General features: G+C 34.5%; 1 protein-coding gene across 18 annotated transcripts in view; it reads left to right on the top strand.

The window, feature by feature from the left end:
• ZBTB20 (zinc finger and BTB domain containing 20) overlaps window positions 1–23,681 on the top strand; it is a 789,640-nt gene that overhangs the window by 136,968 nt on the left and 628,991 nt on the right. For 15 of the 18 annotated variants that reach the window (XM_004761399.3, XM_013060902.2, XM_004761398.3 and 12 more), the window contains one exon: window positions 23,522–23,573. The exons of the other annotated variants lie outside the window; for them this stretch is intronic. The gene's annotated coding sequence lies outside the window, so the exon portion shown is untranslated. The remainder of the gene's footprint in view (window positions 1–23,521; window positions 23,574–23,681) is intronic. 18 annotated transcript variants of the gene reach the window in all.

Here is a 23,681-nt window from a genome sequence, read left to right as displayed (position 1 = left end):
TTCAGGTTTTCTCTTTCTTCCTGGTTCAGTTATGGTAGCTTATATGTCTCTAGGAATGCCTCCATTTCTTCCAGATTGTCAAATTTTCTGGTGTATAGTTGCTCATAAAATGTTCTTAAAATAGTTTCTACTTCTTCGGTGTTGGTTGTGATCTCTCCTCTTTCATTCATGATTTTATTAATTTGGGTCCTTTCTCTTTTTTTTTTTGGTATGTGTGGCCAGGGGTTTATCAATCTTATTAATTCTTTCAAAGAACCAGTTCCTAGGTTTTTTGATTTGTTCTAACTGTGGTTTTTGTTTTGTTTTGTTTTGTTTTGTTTTTTTTCCTTGTGGTTGCTATTTCATTGATTTCTGCTCTGCTCTTTATTATTTCTCTTCTCCTGCTGGATTTAGGCTTTCTTTGCTCCTTTCTCCAGCTTCCTTAGGTGTGAGGTCAGTTTGTGTTGTTGAGACCTTTTATTGTTTCTTGAGAAATGTTTGTATTGCTATATACTTTCCTTTTTCGATCGCCTTGGTCGTGTCCCAAAGATTTTGAACAGTTGTGTTTTCATTTTCACTTGTTTCCATGATTTTTTATTTTTTTTATTTTTATTTTTTATTTTATTTTTATTTTTTTTTTAAAGATTTTATTTATTTATTTGACAGACAGAGATTACAAGTAAGCAGAGAGAGAGGAGGAAGCAGGCTCCCTGCTGAGCAGAGAGCCCAATGTGGGGCTCGATCCCAGGATGCTGGGATCATGACCTGAGCGGAATCAGAGGCCTTAACCCACTGAGCCACCCAGGCGCCCCTCCATGATTTTTTATAAATTCTTTAATTTCCCGCTTGACCCAATCATTCTTTAGTAGGATGCTCTTTTGCCTCCATGTATTTGAGTTCTTTCCAGCTTTCCTCTTGTGTGGAATTGTACTTTCAAAGCATTGTGGTCTGAAAATATGAAGGGAATGATTCCAATCTTTTGGGACCGGTTGAGACCTGATTTGTGACCCAGGATGTGATCTATTCTAGAGAATGTTCCATGTGCACTAGAGAAGAATGTGTATTCTGTTGCTTTGACATGGAATGTTCTGAGTATATCTGTGATGTCTGTCTGGTCCAGTTTGTCATTTAAAGCCTTTATTTCCTTGTCGATTTTTTGCTTGGATGATCTGTCCATTTCAGTGAAAGGGGTCTTAAAATCCCCTATTATTATTGTATTATTGTAGATGTGTTTCTTTGGTGTTGTTACTAATCAGTTTATAAAATTGGCTGCTCCCATGTTAGAGGCATTGATATTTAAAATTGTTAGATCTTGTTGGACGGACCCTTTACGTATGATATAGTGTCCTTCCTCATCTCTTATTATAGTCTTAAAATATAATTTTAAGTAATTATGTAATCTTAAAATGTAATTTATCTGATATAAGGATTGCCACCCAGCCTTCTTTTGATGTCCATTAGCACAGTAAATTGTTTTCTACCCCTTCTCTTTAAATCTGGAGGAGTCTTTGGTCTAAAATGAGTTTCTTGCAGATAGCATAGTGATGGGTCTTGTGTTTTGGTTTTTGTTTTAGTTTTTTTTTTTCCTCATTCTGATACTTTGTGTCTTTTGGTTGGGGCATTCACCCCATTTACATTCAGGGTATCTATTGAAAGATATGAATAATGCCATTGTATTGCTTGTTAGGTGACTATTCCTGTATATTGTCTCTCTTCCTTTCTGTTCTGTTCCTTTTAGGCTCTCTCTTTGCTTAGAGGACCTCTTTCAATATTTCCTCTAGGGCTGTTTTGGTGTTTGCAAATTCTTTTAATTTTTGTTTGTCCAGGAAGTTTTTAAAATCTCTTCTTCTGTTTTCAATGACAGCTGAGCTGGATATAGTATTCTTGGCTGCATATTTTTCTCATTTATTGCACTAAATATATTATGCCAATCCTTTCTGGCCTGCCAGGTCTTTGTGGGTAGGTCTGTTGCCAAAGTAAGATTTCTACCATCTTATCTTATAGACCTCTTGTTCCAAGCTGTTTTCTGGATTTTCTCTTTGTCACTGAGACTTGTAAGTTTTACTGTTAGATGATGGGGTGTTGACGTATTTATATTGATTTTGGGGGGCTTCTCTTTGCCTACTGGATTTGATGCTTGTTTCCTTTGCCAAATATGAGAAATTCTCTAGTGTAATTTGCTCCAATATACCTTCTGCCCATCTCTCTCTTTCTTCTTCTTCTGGATACCAGTTGTTCTAATATTGTTTCATCTTATGGTATCACTTACCTCTTGAACTCTCCCCTTCCAGTAGTTGTTTGTCTCTCGTTTGCTCAGCTTCTTTATTCTCCATCATTTGGTCATCTTTATCACTAACTTTCTCCTCTAAATCATCTGTCCTAGCAGTAAGAGCTTCCATTTCTGATTACCCTTCATTAATAGCCTTTTTTAAAAATTTCAACTTGGTTATAGTTCTTTGATTTCTCCAGAAAGGGATTCTCTAATATCTCCCATACTTTTTTCAAGTCTACCTAGCACCTTGATAATCATTATTCTGAACTCTAGGTCTGACATATTACTAATGTCTGTATTGATTAGGTCCCTAGCCATCAGTACTGCCTATTGTTTTGGGGGTTTTTTGTGGTGAGTTTTTCCACCTTGTCATTTTATGTAGATAGAATAGATGAATGAGAGAACAAAATACTAAAAGGGTAGCAACGACCCCAGAAAAATATACACTAACCAAATCAGAAGGGACATGAAACTAGGGGGGGAAAATATATATATATATTTTTATATATATATTTTAAAGAAATATATACATATATTATATATATAACATATATATGTAGTAATATAATATAATAATATAGAAAAATAAATAATAAATTTAAAAACATGTGTGTGTGTATAAAGTTTAACACAATGAAGGGATCGAATACGAGTGTAAAGATGAACATTTAAAAAGATTCTAAAAAAGGAATTGATGAGAAGAAGTGTTAGAAAAGGGAAAAAAAAAAAGAGGAAAGAAAGGCTGGATACTAGAACAAAGCCATGCACTAGATTTAGGATATATTTTGGTATGCTAGAAGAAACTGTTTCCCATATTTTTAAGGAGAGAAAAACCTATAGGTATGCAAAAAATAAGGTTGAATACAATGAATGGGTAGAATATAATCATAAGAATGAAACTTTAAAAAGAATTTTTAAAAAGATTTTGATAATATAAAATTGTGTAAAAAAGGTTAAAATAGGGCTTCCTGGGTAGCTCACTGGGTGAAACCTCTGCCTTCAACTCAGGTCATAGTCTCAGGGTCCTGGGATCAAGTCCCACATGGGGCTCTCTGGCTCAGAGGGAGCCTGCTTGCCCCTATCTCTCTGCCTGCCTCTCTGCCTCTCTGTCTCTCTGTCAAATAAATAAATAAGATCTTTTTTTTAAAAATAGGGTTAAAACAGGAAAGAGAAAAAATAAAAAAAATAGAATAAGAAAAAAATACAATTAAAAAAATTTAACTTTGAATGGCTAAAGAATCATGGAGTAAGAGCCGTGAATTCTATGTGCATTCCCCCACTCTGGAGTTCTGCAGCTCTCATTGGTCAGTGAATTTGGTCTTGGCTGTTTGTTCTTGCTGGTTTTGGGGGGAGGGGCCTGTTGCAGTGTTTCTCAAATGTTTTTTCCCCAGGCGGAATTGTACTGCCCTTTCCAAAGGCCATGCTAAGTAATTTGCTGGGGTTTGCTCTCAGGAGCTTTTGTTCCCTGATAAGTTTACATACAGCTTTGGAGGATGAGAATGAACATGGTGGCCTCCCAATATCTGGTCCTGGAGGAGCCAGTAGCTCATGGCCCCACTCCTCAATACACCGTCAGAGAAAAGCAGTTAATTCCTCCTGTCTCCCTGGTCTCTGGCCGCACTCTATGCTCACTCAGACTGTGACTGAATGTTTCCATCTCTGGTGCACAGCGTCGTTTGGAGTCTCCAAACCCAGCATATTCCTGCAGTATTCTTCTGCGCCACTCCTCCCAGAGGAAGAAGGAGGAGTCTCTCCAGATCTGCCAGTTGTCGGGCCCTGCTCAAAGATCAGTGGCCTGACTGTGCCTTGAATCAGGTTTAAGGCAGCCCCACGCTGAAAGTCCACTCCCTAGCTCCATCTCTAGCTTCCCTGCTTCAATTCCTGGGAGCTCAGCTACAGTCAGATACCCTTGGTCTTTCTGTGACCCTGCGGGTCTTGAGACCACTTTGTCCCCGCGAGGGCTGCACACCCCTGCTTAGCATCTGGATCAATGTCCCTCAGTGGAGTAGACTTCTAAAAGTTCTGATTTTGTGCTCTGCTGCTCTACAGCTTGTTGGGATCTGGCCCCTCCCCCTGGGGTCTATCTTCCCATCGCTTTGGATTCATTTCTTTGAACATCCTACCTTCCAGAAAGTGGTCAATTTTTTGTTCCTAGAATTGCTGTTTTTCCTCTCCTCTATCTCCTGTTGATTTTGTAGGTATTCAGAATGGTTTGATAACCACCTAGCTAAACTCCTGGGACCTGATGATATTTTGGTCTCCTACTCCTCTTCTATCTTGCTCCTCCCTCCTTTTCATATTCTCTTTGACCAATTAGGTGTTATTTTCTCTGATTTCTCCAATTGTATTTTCACAGCCAGTTTTAATGTTATAATTCGTAGGTGGATTTTATGAAGTTGAGGAATGTTCCTTCTATCCTTGTACTCTGAAGAGTTTTAATCAGGAAAAGATGCTGTATTTTGTCGAATGGTTTTTCTGAACCAATTGAGAACCATGTGGTTCTCTCTTGACTTATGGATTTGTTCTCTCATTGACTGATTTGCAAATGTTAAACCCTTTTTTCATCCCAGGGATAAATCCCACCTGGTCATGGTGGATAATCTTTTTAATGTACTGTTGGATCCTATTAGCTAGGATTTTGTTAAGAAACTTGGCATCCATGGGTGCCTGGGTGGCTCAGTGGGTTAGGCCTCTGCCTTCCGCTCAGGTCATGATCTCAGGGTCCTGGGATTGAGTCCCACAACAGGTTCTCTGCTTGGCAGGGAGCCTGCTTCCTCCTCTCTCTCTCTCTGCCTGCCTCTCTGCCTACTTCCGATCTCTTTCTATCAAATAAATAAATAAAATCTTAAAAAAATAAAAGAATCTTGGCATCCATATTCAACAGGGATATTGGTCTGAAATTCTCCTTTTTGATGGGTCTTTGCCTGGTTTGGGGGTCAAGGTAATGCTGGCTTCATAGAAAGAGTCTGGAAGTTTTCCTTCTGTTTCTCTATTTATTAGAACAGCTTCAGGAGAATAGGTATTATTTCTTCTTTGAATGTTTGTTAGAATTCCCCCAGGGAATCCATCAGGTCATGTACTCTTGTTTTTTGGGAGGTTTTTGATCATATTATTCAGCCATCAGAAAGGATGAATACCCAACTTTTGCATCAACATGAATGGGGCTGGAGGAAATTATGATGAGTGAAATAAGTCAAGCAAAGAAAGTCAGTTATCATATGACTTCACTTATTTGTGGGACATAAGGAATAGCATGGAGGGCGTGAGGAGGAGGAAAGGAAAAAGGAAGTGGGAGGGAAATAAGAGGGGAGACAAACCATGAGAGACTATGGACTCCTGGAAACAAACTGAGGGTTTCAGAGTGGAGGGGGTGGAGGGATGGATGAGCCTGTTGGTAGGTATTAAGGAGGGCAGATATTGCAACGAGCACTGGGTGTTGTACATAAACAATGAATCTTGGAACACTACATCAAAAACTAATGATGGTGACTAACAACACAATGAAAATTTTAAGAAATAGATTTATAATGCTTGTTTTTTATTTTTTTGCAGCTTGTTATATATTTTGAATAGAAATACATCACTAGTTATGTATGTTGCAAATGTCTTTTAGTCTATCTCATGTCTTTTATCCATGTTTATGTTTGGAGTATTTTGTTTGTTTATATTGAGAAAATGACAGTTTTTCTCATTTAATCTCTGAATATGGTGTTTATCACTTAATATATTTTCTTTTTTATTGAGGTAAAGTTGGTTTATAAGATTATATGGGTTTGAGTTGTACAATATTATAATTTGATATCTATATACACTCCAAAGTGATCACCGTGATAAGTCTAGTTACATCCCATCACCTTAAAATTGAACCCCTGAACCCATTTTGCACAACCCTCTCCTTTCTGATAACCACCAATCTATTCTCTGTATTATAAACTTATGTGTTTTTTGTTTTGTTTTGTTTTTTAGATTCTATATATAAGTTGAAATTATATGGTATTTGTCCTTCTCCATCTGACTTATTTTACTTAGTATCTCCTCCTGATCTATCTGTGTTGTAACAAATGGCAAGATTTCCTTCTTTTTTTATGGCAGAGTAGTATTCCATGGTATTTATACTACATCTTTATCCAGTCCTCCACTGATGGACACTTAGGTTCTTTCCAAATATTGGCTATTGTAAATAATGCTGCAGTGAACACAAGACTGCACATATCTTTTTTAATTTGTGTTTTTGTATTTATATTTTCTGATATTAAACAATTCTTACATTCCTGTGATAAATATTCTACCATTGTTATGTGTTTATATGTGTACATGTACAAAATGCACATGAATTTTGCACATTTGGTTTTCTATTTCCTTTAGAATTTTTGCATCTAAATTCTTAAGTGAGATTTAAGATTTAAGATTTAAGATTCACTTTCTTTTTTTTTTTTTTTAAAAGATTTTATTTATTTATTTGACAGAGAGAAATCACAAGTAGATGGAGAGGCAGGCAGAGAGAGAGAGAGAGAGAGGGAAGCAGGATCCCTGCCGAGCAGAGAGCCTGATGTGGGACTCGATCCCAGGACGCTGAGATCATGACCTGAGCCGAAGGCAGCAGCTTAACCCACTGAGCCACCCAGGCGCCCCTAAGATTCACTTTCTTAAGTGAGATTAGAATATACATTTCCTTTCTTGTGTACTCTTTCTTAGTATCAGTTTTGCTATCAATTGATCATAAAGTTACTCGGGTTTTCTATTTCTTATTGTATTGATTTTGTTATGTTGTATTTTTCTGGTAAATTGTCCATTTCATTTCAATTTGTAAGTTGATTGCCCTTTCACTGTTTAGTGTATTCTCTCTTAATATTTTAATGTTTCCTTTATCTTTAGAGATAAATTCTCTTCCTTCCTAAAGCTTTTAATTAGTGCCTTTTCCTTGCTTAATATTTAGTGATTAATAATATTTTGATCAGTATAGATTTTAGGTTGAATTTTGACAATTTCACATGGATTAAACCAACATTTTATTGTCTTTTTAAAGAGCCAGTTTTGGCTTTTAAAAGAATCAGTTTTGGCTCTCTATTGTATATAAGTTCTGTGTCATTAGTTTTTGTCATAATCTTTATTATTTATTTCCTTCTCCTTCATTTGTTTTTATTCTGCTATTATTCTTTAACTTGCTAAATTAGATTCTTAACTAATTAATTTTATAGCTTTTTAACATGTAATATATGCATTTAAAGCCATAACTTTTCTACTAAGTACCACTTTAGCTGCATCCCACAGTTTTTGATATGTAGTATCTTTATTGTTGTTTAGTTTTAAATATTTAATATTTCCGTTATGATTTTTTTTGACTCATGGAATATTTATAAATGTGTTTTTTAGTTTCCAAATACATAGGGATTTTTAAATTGTCTTTTTAACCTTAATTCTTGATATTACTGCACTGTGGTCAGATAACATGCTTTGTATGATATGAATTCTTTGGTATTTGTTGAAAGTTCTTATGGATCAGTAGTCATTGAATTTCATAAATCTACATGTTAGTTTGGCATGAACATGCAATCCTTGAGGGGAAAAGTTTCTACACATCAGCTAGTTGAAAATTATTAATTATATTTTAATTTGCTATGTCTTGGGGCACCTGAGTGGCTCAGTTGGTTAAGCTGCTGCCTTCGGCTCAGGTCATGACCCCATGGGTATTGAGCCCAGAGTCTGGATCCCCACTCAAAGGGAAATCTGCTGCTCCTTCTCCCTCTGTCTGCCACCCACCCCCCACTCATGTGCACTGTCTCTCTCTCTGTCTCTACTCTCTCAAATAAATAAATAAATAAATAGAATCTTAAAAAAAAAATCAAATCTGCTATATCTTTACTAACTTTTTTTGCCCCATATCCTGAAGTATTTTCTGCCTCATGATTAACTCTTTTCTTTTTTTAGAGTTCTGCCAGAATTACACCTTAGAATGCCTTTTTGTCAGCATGCTGTCTAAAATACCTGCTTCTTCAGATCTTCACTCTTTCCCCTTATCTTGCTTTTTATTTTGGCATTTATCAGTACAGGACATTATATTTTATATTTTATATTCATTGTCTCCTTTACTAGAGCACAAACTTGCCAAAGACAGGAATGATGTTCTATTCACTGCTGTATCTTCTGGGTCTAAAATCATACTTGCCTTCAACAGGCATTTAATATATAGCTGTTGACTAAATGAACAAAAGAAGAGCTGTTTCTCATATTTCATTGAGTTTCTTTTTAGTTGAAGGAAGTTGTTACATGAGAGTTCTGTAGCTCCTTGCAAAGTGTTTTAGCATTCCCTTCTATCCTGTGGCCTTAGATCTGTGCCCATTAGAATATAAAGAAATCCAGATAGTTTTTGTGTTAATTTTTATGCTTAGATTTTATGTTCTAAAAGTAGAATGTAAATGCTGATTCCTAAGGCACCCATGGAATGTATCTGGGTTTCACATTTCTTCATGTGACTTTTTACCACCTAGCCCTAAGAAGAATTAAAAGTGTTTTTACTGTTTCTCCATAGTAGTCTGTAGATTTTCTTCTATCCCTTATCTGAAGGATTAGGCATCCATTAATAAGCATGTCTCATTTGTTCTTCCGTGTCTCTCTTTGGCTTTAGGTCTTGTCTGTTGTCCACACATTGGTGTTACCACCCAAAATATCTGGGTATATGTGAATCACCCAAAATATCTGGTATATGTGATTATGATGCCGTAGCATCCAACAAGTCTTCTGCTCCCTCTTCCCCCTTTGGCTCTGGCTTTGAATTCTTTGTTCTGACACTCAGAGATGTTCCTTTCTATCTTTTATTGTAACTTGGCTCAGTTTTTAATTATCAAAATTATCCTAAGCATCTGTGTATTTGAAGGGAAACAGAGATACAATCACATAAATAGAGCCTGAAATATTTACTGCATTTAATAGCATTTCATAATAGCCTGACTTTACTTCCAACAGGTCTGTTAGGATCTTTATGTGAATCTTTGTCAAGTGTGTTTATAGCATGGTAATCCACTTATAGTAGATGCATAGTAAGTATACTAATGTGTCTAGCACTTGATTTGGATCATGTTGCCCTATTTCTTCACTGGCTGACATCCTGCTGTGCTGTCATATCAATAATCACATGTGATTTTTTCCAAAGAAAAATATCCTTTAAGTTAACAGTTAGCATCAGACAGTGTGCATTTCTGTGTGTGTACTGTGTGTGTGTGTGTGTGTGTGTGTGTGTGGTGGGACGGAGGGAGACAGAGAGGTTAAAGGGTTTAAGTGGGAAGAGAGACTGTTACAAAGAAAACCATAGTTGGGGAGAAGAGGAGAGCTAAGGAGGAGATGGGTAGTGGGTGAGAATACAGTAAGATAGATTATAGCTAACAAGACAAATCTTTGGCAAGGTTGGTTTAATTCTTTTCAGTGAGGCAGATGAACTGTAGCAGAGGCAGCTTAATTATCCCAATACCAATTTGCCCTTCCCTTCAATTCCTTGGACCTGACTTCTTTTCCTGTGTAGCTAAACTGGTCCTTTTTGCTGATGCTGAGTGAAGTTGAGAGGTTTGATTGCACTTACACTCAATTTTGGTACTTTGTGATTTGTGCTGTGCTTATGTCCATGGGGGGAAATTGGTCCCTCTGAGTACACAGCAAGTAACTATCATCCTGATTGTATGTGAAAGCTTCTGTCCTATCATGTGATTATTATCAGAAACACAGGATCAGCAAACCTGTGTTCTTTTGGAACTGCTTTTCTTCAGCATTCTCAATACATAGCAAGAACATAGGTAAAAAAGGAAGTATTCATGTCTCACAAGTGAGACATGAGCGCTTCATCCTCTTTTGCAAATATTGCAGTGTTTTATGATCTTTCATATCAGAAAAGAGAAAGAATCTTCAGTTATTTCTTAAATGAATCAGTTACTTTATGAAGCTTTTGAAAACGCTATTTTGCAGATAGATTCAACAATCTTATCCCTATTGTGTAATTTAGTGGTAAGCTTTCTGCATTCATCTTACCTGGAAAGGTCAAGCTTTTTATGACCTTCAAAAATCTGATCCTTGTTTTGTACAGACAATTACCTAAATGCTCCCATTATTTAGAATTGATATTTCAACCATCTCAAGGTTTACTTTTTCCTAGAATTCTCAAGTGTTTTCATTTATTGAATAGTGAGTCCAACTGAAGCAGTTTTTATAATATTATCTAAAATCTTATATTTTTTCATTTTATTTTAAAATTTGTGGTTGTATAACATGGGATATAACTTAATAGCAAACTTTACATTTAAATGTTACAGTTTTCATGTTTTTACAGAAGTCTGGTTGAAGCTAGAAACAATATTATGACACCATAGGCTTTAGTAATTTATGTTGCCAGAAGAGATAAAGTGGAACTGGATGGCAGAAAGGTAGAGTATTGATTATCACAAATAGAAGAGCTGATAGCTTAATGAAAGCTGATCAGCAGTACAATTTATTAAAACAACTTTAAAGTGGAAAATAGGAAATGATAGTGCTACTGATTAATAAGTTATCTCATCACAATGTGGATCAACATACTATCATTTAGAATCTTTTTAAAATTTATTTAAATTTATTTTTATTTTTTTGATTTTTTATTATGTTAGTCACCATACAGTACATCATTAGCTTTTGATATAATGTTCCATGATTCATTGTTTGCATATAACACCCAGTGCTCCATGCAATACATGCCCTCCTTAATACCCATCACCGGGCTCACCCTTCTGCCCGGTCCCCTCTGAAACCCTGTTTGTTTCCTGGAGTCCATAGTCTCTCATGGTTCATCTCCCCTCTTATCCCCCACCCTCATTTTTCCTTTCATTCTCCTAATCCTATTCCTTATTTCCCTCCATCCTATTTCTTATGTTCCACAAATAAGTGAAACCATATGATAATTGACTCTGCTTTATTTATTTCACTTAGTGTAGAATCTTTACACACCAAATTTTAGTTTAATTGTGTAGCTATTTTGGTGTTGGAATACAGTTTTGAGGAGCATAAAATGGGTTTTAGAATGCCTTTTGAAAATAGTTATTAATCAAGTTAAAGGGTATTTAGTACTTTGGATAATAAGGTGTATATTGCTTGAGAAATTTAGAGGACCTGAAAAGATTTGAGGAAGAAAAAAGTCTTACAATAGATGTAATGAAAATGTAACTTGAAATGGCCTGACAACATTTTCAATAAAACACTGGAAGAGAAATCAGTAAACATCTTGAAGACAAAGGAATCAGGAGCAATGAACAAAATGAATTTATTACAAACAAATCATGCCTAAAAAAATTAATAGTTGTTTAAAATAGAATTGCAAAAATTAGCATGGATAAAGGGAATGCATTTTTTAAACTTCAATGAAGTATTTATTGTGGCTTTTCAAAAATAATTTTAATGTTAGGATACAAATAATATGATGGATTGGATATTTATAGAAAGATGATGATTCTATATAAGGCCAAAATGTAATGTCAAGAATATACATACCTAAACTGATTATAGGATTAGGTGGCAGTGACAAGGGTAACTTGAGAGACTTATGTCCCCTGTAATTCCCATCAATCCCCCCAAAAGTATTATAATTCATGTAAAAGCAACTTGCATATCTCGCGAAAACAGCTTCTAATACAAGTCCTCATAATACCCCTTATAATTAAATTTTGATGCTGAGTCTCCCTTATATAGAAATTCCGTAGACTTAACTAATGAATTTAGACCAGAGGTCAACAAATCTGTCCTACTGTTCTTTTTTTAATTGAGATATAGTTGATATATAACAGTATGTTAGTTTCAGGTGTACAACATGATTTGATATATGTATATATTGCTAAACATCACCACTAATATATCTCATTAACATCCATCACTACACATAGTTACAGTATTTTGTGTGTGGTGAGAACTTCTAAGATCTAATCTCTTAGCCACTTTCAAATACACAATATAATATTTTTAACTACAGTCACCATAATGCATGTTAACATCCCTAGTGCTTATTTATTTTATAACTAGAAGTTTGTACCTTCAGACCACCTTCATCCATTTCATGTGTAACCTAAACCCCTTCTCCACCCTTCCCTCACACCCTGGCAACTACTAGTCTGTTCTTTGTATCTATGAGTTCAGTTCTTTTGTTGTTATTTTGTTTGTTTGCTTTTTTTTTTTTAAGATTCCATAAGATTCCGTTAGATGTATGTAAGATTGTACAGTATTTGTCTTTTTCTCTATGATGTATTTCACTTATCTTATAATACCCTCAAAATCCATCCACGTTGTTGCAAATAGCAGGATTTTCTTCTTTTTGATGGCTGAATAATAGTCCATTGTATATACATGCCACTTTTTAAAAATGAATCATCCATCTATCAATACTTAGATTATTTCCATGTCTTAGTTATTGTAAATAATGCTACAGTGAACATTAGGATGCAAATATCTTATTGAGATAGTGATTTCATTTCCTTTTGTATATACTCAGAAGTGGAAATGCTGGATCATATAGTAGTTCTATTTTTAATTTCTTGAGGAACCTCTATATTGTTTTCCATAGTGGTTGCACCAATTTACATTCCCACCAATAGTGCACAAAGGTTTCTTTTTCTCCACATCCTTACCAACCCTTCTTATTTCTTGTTTTTTTGAAAATAGCCATTCTAACAGGTGTGAGGTGATTTGGTTTTGCTTTGCATTTCCCTGATGATCCTACATTTTTTGTAAGTAAAGTTTTATTGAAATATAGACATGTTCATTTATTTATGTATTTATTGCCTATGACTGCTTTCATGAGATGATAGTGCAGTTGGGTAATTGAGACAGAAACTATATGACCTACAAAGCCTAAATATTTATCATTTGGCCTTTTATAGAAAGTTTTCTGATCCCTAGTTTAAATGAATGCCTTTTTTTTTTTTAGCCTTTAGAAACATTTAGAATATTCAGATCTGAGCATGTTTGTAAACTGTATGAAGGAGGCATTGAATCTCTATACAATACTATTCTTACTTGTATCCTGATTCTTCCATGTTTCATGGGACCGACTCATCTGTTTAAGCAATAAATATCCAAATAAGATATGTGACACTGTCACCACCTTCATTCAGTTTTATTCAGCCATTCTTGACATTATAAAAGTTGATAATGATGTATCAATAGGTTTAATAGAGGAATGTGATGGAATGGTGGTTGAGAAAAATAATGTTGTTAGTCTTAAGTTTTAAGACAGATTGGGTCTAATTCTATGACAATTTATTTTGTTTAGAACTCTCTAAGTGGGGGTGCCTGGGTGGCTCAGTCAGTTCAGTATCGGCCATCTGCCTTTGGCCCAGGTCATGATCTCAGGGTCCTGGGATTGAGACCCACATCGGACTCCATGCTAATTTGCTTCTCCCTTTTCCTCTGCTTCTCCTCCCTACTGTACACTCTCTTTTGCTCTCTCTCTCCCTCAAATAAATAAAATCTTAAAAAAAAAAATCCTTTCTGTCACCAATTTGTATTGGATTTTTCTCCCAAATATAATTATGTTAGGGGCAGAACATTCCTCAGCCTGTAAATAAATAGTTGATAAATATTTATGGATTGAATATGAATAATTATTTTGTATGTATTTATTTATTCTTCAGATATGTGAGTGCTTACTATATGCCAGGCATAATGCCTAGGGACAAGCAGTTTGGCACTGAATTATATGTAGCTAAACTGACAGGATCCCTAACTTAGGACGATAGACAGTGAATGAGTTTATAAGTAAAATAGTTGTAGAGAGTGATAACCTGTGAAAAACAGAAATCTGGGTAGTAGGATAAAGAGTGACATGGGACAGAAAGTGTGAGTAGCAGGATAAAGAGTAATGAGGTGCCATTTGAGCTGAGATTGAATGATGAGATGGGGAAGCCATCATGAAATGATCTGGAAGAAGAGCCTTAAAAGAACAAATTCAAAAGCCCCCAACAAGTGTGGCCTGATAAAGGAATAGAAGAAGACAAATGTGGATCCTAGTAAGAGTGTGTGTGTGTGTGTGTGTGTGTGTGCGTGTGTTGTGTTAATTTAAGATCCACCATATTTTGTGTTTGTGTTAGAATGGTAGTGGGAACAGCATATAAGGTTAGGCCTCTGTATATATATTTTAGGTATATAAACAATCATACTTTCAATTGAAATGTGTCTGAGCTAAAATGAGAGCATTTGAACTGATTATATCTAAATCAATTTTTGTTGCATCCAAAGGAAGACGATGCATAGGTTTCTGGATAAGAATAGAAGAGTGAGAAAGGAAAGCATTGAGATAAAGTTTTTGGAAAAACTGGAGATTAGCATTTGTTCTTTGGCTCCAAGACCATGTAGATTTCAATTACATGAATACTCCTTAACATATTATAGGCTTCAATAAAGATTTTCTGAACCAGTGTATACTGTTTTAATCTGATTGGATTCAATGGTACAATTTCTGATTGGATTGGAGGATACAATTTCTGCATTAACTGGAAGAGAGGATACACAATGGAACCAGATTATGGAGGACTTTGCAAACCAAACACATTGGATTTAATAGTGTAAGTGATTGGGAATTATTTATAGGGAATAAAGTAATAATAACTAGGTGATTTCTAAATATTTGTTTTATTATGGTATGTAGGATGAGTCAGAGACAAAAGGAGCTGAGGATGGTATTTTGTTCCAGATATACTTTTTATTTTAACCAGGTTTTCATTCCCGGCCTGGCTTGGCTGCAGTAGAATCAATTACTTCATTAAAAGGCCCTGGATCTAATGAAGAAAAGCTGCCTCAGTTACCAAGAGTCTTTCTTGTTATGCATTCTTGCAAATACATTGCTGTTTGCCTTTGCTCTGCTTTCTTTCCTGTTTATCTGATCTTTAACCATTTTCAGGACTCCAAACATTCTGCCTTATTTTTCCCTTTCATATTTGTATCTTACTGGTATCTACTTGATTCCATTTATATGTAGGAAGTAATTCAATAAAAATTAGATGGAACAGATTTATAACTGAAAACTTTTCTGTACAATCTATAAAAAACATTTCTCTCTTCCTTTCTGTCTTCCTTTCTCACTCTCTTCTTTTCTTTTCTTTTCTTTCCTTCCTCCCTTCTTCTTTTTCCCTCCTTCCTCCCTTCCTTCCTTCCTTCCTTCCTTCCCTGCCCTCCCTTCCTGTTCCTCCATCTCTATCCCTATCTCTCTTTCTCTTTCTTTCCAGCCTTTGCTCTTTATGGGATTACTGAAAGTATTAAGGTTGGTACACTGAAAGCAAATGAGATACAAAATTATTGCTCTCTCTGGGAGCAGCAATCCCTTGCTGAGACGGATACATCAAGAAAATTTTCATGTTGGTGCAGCTTTAGCCACAAAAGCAACTTGTTGGCCTTCACCTTTGTGAACTGTCAAAACAATATGGGCCACTTTTCCTGTTGTCTTCATTGGCCCATAGACTATATAATCATTCAATTTTGTATCTCACGAGAACTATTTCCAAAAAGGAAATGAGGGGTTAGTTTTTTACTGTAGGGCTCCACATTTACTGACATAGTGATGCTTTTTTTTTTTTACCCCCCAATCTGGGCATTTGATTCTGGAAAATTAACAACGCTGTATAACTGCCAACTCCACAAAAGTGGTACCAGTTTTGTCAGCAACTTATGAACTACTCCCCAAATGCATATGTCTGGGGAAAAAACAGTATGAATGTGTCTGGCATAATAGTGAAGAGGTGGACTTGTGTTACAGATAAAATGGCATAAGAAAAGCCATCAGCTCATGATTGAAACTGAAAATGTAATATTGTCTGTAGAAGTGAAGACTCTGGCCAGATTGACTAGGTGTGAATCCTGGTTCTCCCATTCAGTAGAGAGGTGATCTTGGGGAAATCACATAATCTCTCTATGCATCAGTTTACATATTAATAAAATGAGGATAATGACATCTGATATCTAGCTACCCACCTCCTAGTTTTTATGAGATTTAAAATAAGCAAATATACATAAAAGTAGTTAGAATAAAACCTGAACCCAGGGAATATTTATATATTTATGATTATCTGATAATCTTTAGAAGTAAAGGTGAACATTAAAGAGCTTTCTCTCTCACCCTGCCTCCTCTAAGAGAAAAGTGTAAAAAATTTGTTGTCACTTCTAGAATGTGGAATGATTTGAAAACAGCACTATTTTGTTTTAAAGCTGAAACTCTGGTAGTGCAATTATCTTAAAAGGAAACATGCTTAACCTTTAACCAAGACTAAATTAAGCAGAATTGTTTTTACACTCCCCTTTTAGAGGGAAACAAATCATAAGAAAATACTTCATTATTAGCGATGTCTTCAAAAAGCAACTTTAAACATCCTTGTTATGCCTGGGGTCACTGTGTTTTCAGTACCATCTTCAATGTCTATGCATTTACAATTTTATAGAATTTGAAGGCAAACACTCTCTTGGTGGGTCCCTGTGGTGTGAAAATGTTGGACTTCACGAAGGAATTCTTGAGATGTCTTTGGTGCAAAAAGGTGATTTTGTTAAAGCACAGGGACAGGACCCAGAGGCAGAAAATGCTGCACTGGGGTTGTGACAGGTGACTGATTAATATACTTTCAAGTTGGAAGGGGCTTAAGAAAAGGTCATTTATTACTGTCTAATAAAACCTTAGTCATGGGATCCTTCAGATGTGTATCAGTGGGCCATATGCTTGGAGGATGATTGCCAAGATATATCTTGGGGTGGAATGTGGGGGTAGAGATAAAGGAAGTTTCCAAAGGAAACTAGTATATGTTTTATATGTTAAAGTAGACTTAGAGGATCCTGTGGTGGGGGCAGGATAATGTTAAGCTGATATTGCTTTTTTCTAGCAAAGTGTTGACATAGAGACAACAGAGTTCCTAAAGGAAGAGCACTCTGCCTGTTTCAACGACTTGTCAGTGGGCTGTAGGCAATAAGGAAGTTTATTTTTTTTTCTTTTGCCATTGTTTTCCCACATCACCTGGACTCCTAGAAATTTACATAAAATTTTGTGAACATGTACACTTTTCTAAAGAAAGAGATCCTTGGTTTTCTATCATTTTCTCAGAGGAGCTTATGACCTAAAGATTAAGAACCATCCTCTATGGCAGAATAAATTTTCCATCTTTAATGAAGATAAAATGATAAAACCCTATTTACCAAGGCAGGAAAATCTGCTAGTGTATCTTAGGTTATAGTTAAAAGAATCAAGGCAAAAGCTTTATTTTCTCTGGTATACCCTTAGGTAACCAGAATTTAATTAACCAGCATTTGAGGTAATCAACGCTTACTTGTGTCAAGCAGCCATTTTTCAATATATTAGCTGAACTAGTATTTCATCCAGAGAAAATGAATTTTATTTATTGTTCATTCTTTCTCTTCTGTCATTCTACTTTTGAAACTATTAACATTTTCCATAGTTTTGTAATTATATATTTCTTATGATATGCTTGGGAATAAAAACTTATGTAAATACTACAAAACCATTATTATATCCATCTCATTAATATAATTTAGTAGAGAGTATTTCTATTCATTCTGTCCAAGTGTATTGTGGAATAAAGTATTTGAAAGAGAACAAGGGACAGTTGGAAAGAAGGGAATTTTATTGACCTCTGAAATCTTAAAAATGTGTTGCATTTCTCATGTACTATGCCAATGTTTAAACTCACATTAACTTTGATGTTTTTAATTGCTTTTATTAAAATGGCTCAATAGAATATTTTAAAAGAATTGATTTATAGAGTCCTAGAAAGGGTACACATTCCAGGCTCAAAAACTTTAAAGTTTTTAGTTGAAGGAGTTTAAGTAAATAATTCAGAAATGCATTCTGTTTACCTGTTAATAATTAAGCAGGTTAGACTGTGTACTTTTTATAGTCATTGAGTTTTAATTTATTTATTTGTTGGTGTGTTGGTTTTTAAGAATTTATTTAAGCCATTCTGCTATTGGGAAATAAAATCGAACAGAGTAAAGCTGCACATAATAAAGGAAAGGGATTGGATTACTTTTAAAGAGACAAGTGACAAAAAAAGAAATTGACTGGATTTTAGGATTAAAAGAAGTATGTAGTACATAATCTTTCTGTACTTTCCCCCTCTGTTTGGAGGGGAAACTGAAATATCTAACAGCAAGTATGATGGAGTTAGGTGAACAGTCTTTTGTTGTAGCCCTAGAGCCTGCTTCAGTGGAACTTGATTTGATCTTAGATGGCTTCATTATGGGGTTTGGCCAGGTTACTTTAATGGATTCTTGGAGAAGTCTACCATAGAGTTTATCAGATTCTCTGGTGCTTTAAAAACTCTGGTAATACCCAAAGCCAGAATGCATATCTTCGTTCTAAGAAGCACCATTATGGACTAGAACTGAATTGGCCTTTCCAGTCTTCGAGGGACTGCATCTTGTCCTCTTGACCATGTACGTGTATGTTCTTCCTGATGTTCCTTAAGGATTGTAAATCAGTTTTCATTTGCCGTTTCTGGTGAGATACAAACAAACTTCATATTTCAATTTTTATTTAATGACGACTTGTTTTATAATCATCAGTAGAGGATAGCCTTCAACACATTCTGTTTGTTTTGTTGTAAGGTATCGTTTGGTTGCTTTTGATTTTTATTTATTTGAAATTGTAACTATAATGGTCCTATCACTGAAATTGATGCATGTTCTATTTGCTTTCTCTTATAATAAATAGTATGCTTACTATATAAAATAACCTCTAACTTCTTAAGTTTTCTACATTCCAGGCTGTGCATTTCTTTGAAAATTTAATTAAAGACTGACTCCTAGGAATCTAAGAAATACCATTATAGGTGGTTGCTGTTTTTGTTTGTTTTTGGAAAATCTTATTTTTCTTTCTTTTCTTTTTTAAAATTTTCTTTATTCTGTCTTCCTTCCCTCCTTGCTCCATCTTCTTTCCTTCCTTCCTTCCTCTTTTATTTTATTTTTTTCAACAGAAGTGCCTTTCAAAAATAGGGACAGATAGATCTTTTCAACTGGATTTCTTAACATTCAGGAAATCTAGTAATATATCATCTAATCTTTTTTCTGAAACATAGACTAGCTCTTGTTTTAGTGACTTTAATGTTTATAAAAAGTAATTTGTGTTTATTGTAGAAAATTTGGAAGGAAATCACAAGAAGAAAAATATCTGCCATAACCTTAGTATCTGAGATTAGTGCTAGGAATAATTTAGTATATAGATTCTTACATGATTTTTCTAATGCATACATTTTTTTTCTGATACATAGATAGGCACATGCATACATATCTACATATATTCACAGAACCAAACATTGTGCATAGTCTATATATTTATATATACCACAAAATTACTAAAAAATTATTATTAATATTTTGCAACCTGCTTTTTAAGCTTAATGATGCTTTATAAATTTTCACTTGCTGTATTTTATGAAAGCTCATAGTTATACCACATGTCATTTATTTAACCAGTTCACTGTTTGGAATATTTAGGCTATTTTAATTTGCATTCCTTTCAGTACAGATTAATTATTACAGAATATTCATTACAGATAATTATCTATTACAGATTAATATTGTTTTATATGTATCCTAGTTTGCATTTCTTCTATTCTGAATTGCCTATTCATTTGAAAAAGATGAGATCTTTGTTTCATTTATTTATAGATTAATAACTCTATGATGTCCTATACATTAAAAATATTTATGTGTTTTATTGTTGGCCTCATATTCAACATATTTTTTTAAAAGATTTTATTTATTTATTTGACAGACAGAGATCACAAATAGGCAGAGAGGCAGGCAGAGAGAGAGAGAGGGAAGCAGGCTTCCTGCGGAGCAGAGAGCCCGATGCGGGGCTCGATCCCAGGACCCTGAGATCATGACCCGAGCCGAAGGCAGCAGCCCAAACCACTGAGCCACCCAGGCACCCCTCAACATAATTTTTGACTGAAAAATTTTTAAGTAATTTTTAAGATTCATAAATCTTAATGATTGTTTATATTCTACTACTGTCTATGTGGCTTAAAAGGCATTCTCACCTTGAAATTCAGAAAATTATATACATAGGATTTCTAATAGATCTTTGATTAGTTATTATATTCAGATGTATCAATTTCCTTTATTTTTGGTGCCTGATAAGAGGTATGAGAACAAAAAAGATTATTTTATTACATACTTAGTCTCAATGCTGTGAAAATGCTACCTGTAATACTTAACCCATATTAGAGTCCCTGTGGTCTATTCTATTGATTGGTCTCTTCCAACTGCCAATACCACACCATTAGCTATATTTCAGTTTTTGGTGAAAACTAACCTTGTTTTTTGCTGCAAGGTCAAAAAACAATACTTACATTTTTTTCTGTTGTAATCTCCGATGGTTTATTTATATTTTAAAATTTGAACTAAAAAAAAAGCATTTGAACTATTATCGATAATTTTAGTTCAACTTAGTTCAACAAAGACTTACTGAATGTTTGCTATACACCAGTCCCTGTGCTTGTATTAAGAACACTGAAATGAATTGGAAACTGTGTGGTAGAATCTTTGTGCTAGAAAAATATATTAATCCGATGGAGGCAGACAGAGTGTGTAAATGGTCAAGATAGTGGCCTAATATTGGTAATTTTATTTTTTTCTGATTCTTTTTTACCTTTTTTTAATCTACAACTTATTGACTCTAGTCATTTTTTTATCTTTTCTATCTTTTTTTAAACCCAGAGAAGATTAGATGACATTGATTTAACAGTTAGATTGTCTCAGACATATGAAATATGATGACATTTTTCATATTCATATAGTCTGTTTACTTTTTCTAACTAATGGACTGATAATTGTGTCTTCCTGTTTTCAGTTATGTACATTTTTATTGAATATTTGCTAAGCACTATTTAAGGAGCCACAGGGAAAGAAAAATGAATGTCTTTAACAAATTTACGTTTTTCGGGACGCCTGGGTGGCTCAGTTGGTTAAGCAGCTGCCTTCGGCTCAGGTCATGATCCCAGCGTCCTGGGATCGAGTCCCACATCGGGCTCCTTGCTCCGCAGGGAGCCTGCTTCTTCCTCTGACTCTGCCTGCCACTCTGTCTGCCTGTGCTCACTCTCTTTCTCTGAAAAATAAATAAATAAAATCTTAAAAAAAAATACGTTTTAGTGGGGGAAATTCATTATTTATAAAATAATAGCAATATAAGAAAATAATACATATTGAGAGTATTGTTTGCTGTGTGCATTGTACAAAGCAAAGTAATATATATTAACTCATTTACCTCTTATAATAGTCCATCTAGTCCCCTAGATACTTTTTGTTCTAGATACTTTTTTGACTCTTTCACTTCATGCACACTTGCCTTATTGTCACCTCCTCTGAGAAGCTTTCCTGTCCAAACCAATTTAAAATATCCGCCCATGTCACTCTCAGTGCCATTACCTTACTGTTGGCACTTATGGTACTAATTATATGACATTATAAGTTCAACAACCTACATGCTTATTGTTTGTTTTCCACTACTAGAATGAGTATTGAATGGCAGACTAAACAATGGGTTGTAGAAGTTTGTAGTTGTGAAAGAGCAAAGTTTAGTATATAAAATTTAATTTCACTAAGACTGAATTTCTTTATATGTAAATGGATGCAGACTTAGTGCTTGTCTTAGAGTTGTTCAGGTTGTTCATTCTTTCATTCAATAAATATTCATTGATCTTAGTATATGGTAGACACTCTTCATGAAATTGGGAATACAGTGGAAAAAAACAATGTCTGCCCTTATGGCACTGCCATTCTACTGGGGGAGATAATAGATAAATAAAAATTACTTTTATAATATATCATGTAATGGCCAAATTAATTTTCTCCAAATTAAATATCTCTACCTCATCCCCATAATCTGAACATTTTTTTTCTATTTCTAGTTATTGTCTTTTTATCAATGATTAAGGGTTCTAATCACACTCCTAGAAGATTTTGATTTTCTCAAGTTTGATGTTGCAGAGTAATGTATATTACTCATGTATCCTGACTATAATAGGACTTGCACCTTCCTTTCCTCAATCCCATTTACTAGTACAGCTTAAACTTGGGTTTGTTTTGGTTTACTGGTATAGTTTGCTGTTTGATTCTTTGTTTTCCCTTCCTAAGATATTATTTATGCATATTAAAGATCCAATCAATTAAAATCCTTAGATCTTTTTCATTTTTTTTTTTTTACTGTAGATGCACTAGCTGATGAGATTGTTTTTTTGTTTATGTATGTGTTTCCATTAGTAAAACTGCTTTTGAGATTTTGAATGGCTGAATCTCTGTGGAGATTATTAGTAAATATGACATCAAGGTCATCATTGAAATTTCATAGCAAAATTAGAGGGATAACTTTCCAAGGACATAAAATACCAAATTCAATTTTTAAGAGGAGAATTGTTTCTAGTTAATTTTTTTATATTGAAACTCACCAAATTGGGTTTAAAGGTACCTCAACATCCTGCCTACTTTACTGCTCCCAGTACTAGCTTTGAGTATATACTATCAAATGCATGTGAATAAAAAAGAATTTAAAAGTGACTCATCCATTTGTTTGACATTCCTGCGTCCAAATCTGAGTAGGACCCTACAATAATAGCCTTGCTTGCTGAGAGAGAAAACATAAAGCTATGTTCTAATGTCAGTGCATTACGTACTGGATCCCAGTTCAAGCTATATTGAACATATTACCCTCTGCTCCCTATTTCATTCCATCAATTTACTTTTCATTTTCTGCATTATCTTCCTTTATGCAAATCTCTTTAGCCTCACTCATTATTTTATGGATAGGACCTGTGTTTTATGTTTTTATTTTTCCTAACTCATCAGTACTTACCAGTATATTATACACAATAGATCTTTGCAAAATCTCTGATAATTAAGAATAGACAAAGACATGGGATAAATCTATTTGGGATTAGTTTTTTTTTTTTTTTCAATTGCAAAAATAAATGTAAAAACTTTGTGTAAATTAAGAAAGCTTCTGATGGTACTATAATAAATACCCTGGTCTACATCTAAACCCTGTTCACATAGTGATTTAAATCATATATTCGTGTCATACTTTACTATGTACTCGTACTGCATATACAGAAATGAATGTGGTAGTCTTTTTTTTTTTTCCTTTTGAAAACTGTAGATGCTAGTTGACACACACAAACCCAGCTACCTACTTTTCATGACGAGTTATAGACATGCTATGGAAATCTTAATTGCTTCCTTGGAAGATTTCTAATTTTAAGTATTTCCTTTTTACAGTCACACAAAAAGAAGTATTAAGGATTACCCTTTGAGACTCTGAAGACTGAAGGTAATGTCCAGTGATATTTTCTTGAAAGACTTTTGTCTTCTTGAAAAGTTTCATAATATTTAAGGCCTTGGCTTTACTGCCTCAGGTCTTTATTGCCCTTTAACACAT

This window comes from Mustela putorius, unplaced genomic scaffold (assembly GCF_011764305.1).
Source record: "Mustela putorius furo isolate JIRA1106 unplaced genomic scaffold, ASM1176430v1.1 tig00003834_pilon_pilon_pilon, whole genome shotgun sequence".
NCBI classification, from domain to species: Eukaryota; Metazoa; Chordata; class Mammalia; order Carnivora; family Mustelidae; genus Mustela; species Mustela putorius.
Note: the sequence above shows the minus strand (reverse complement) of the source record. Positions and strands in the feature narration are given on the sequence as shown.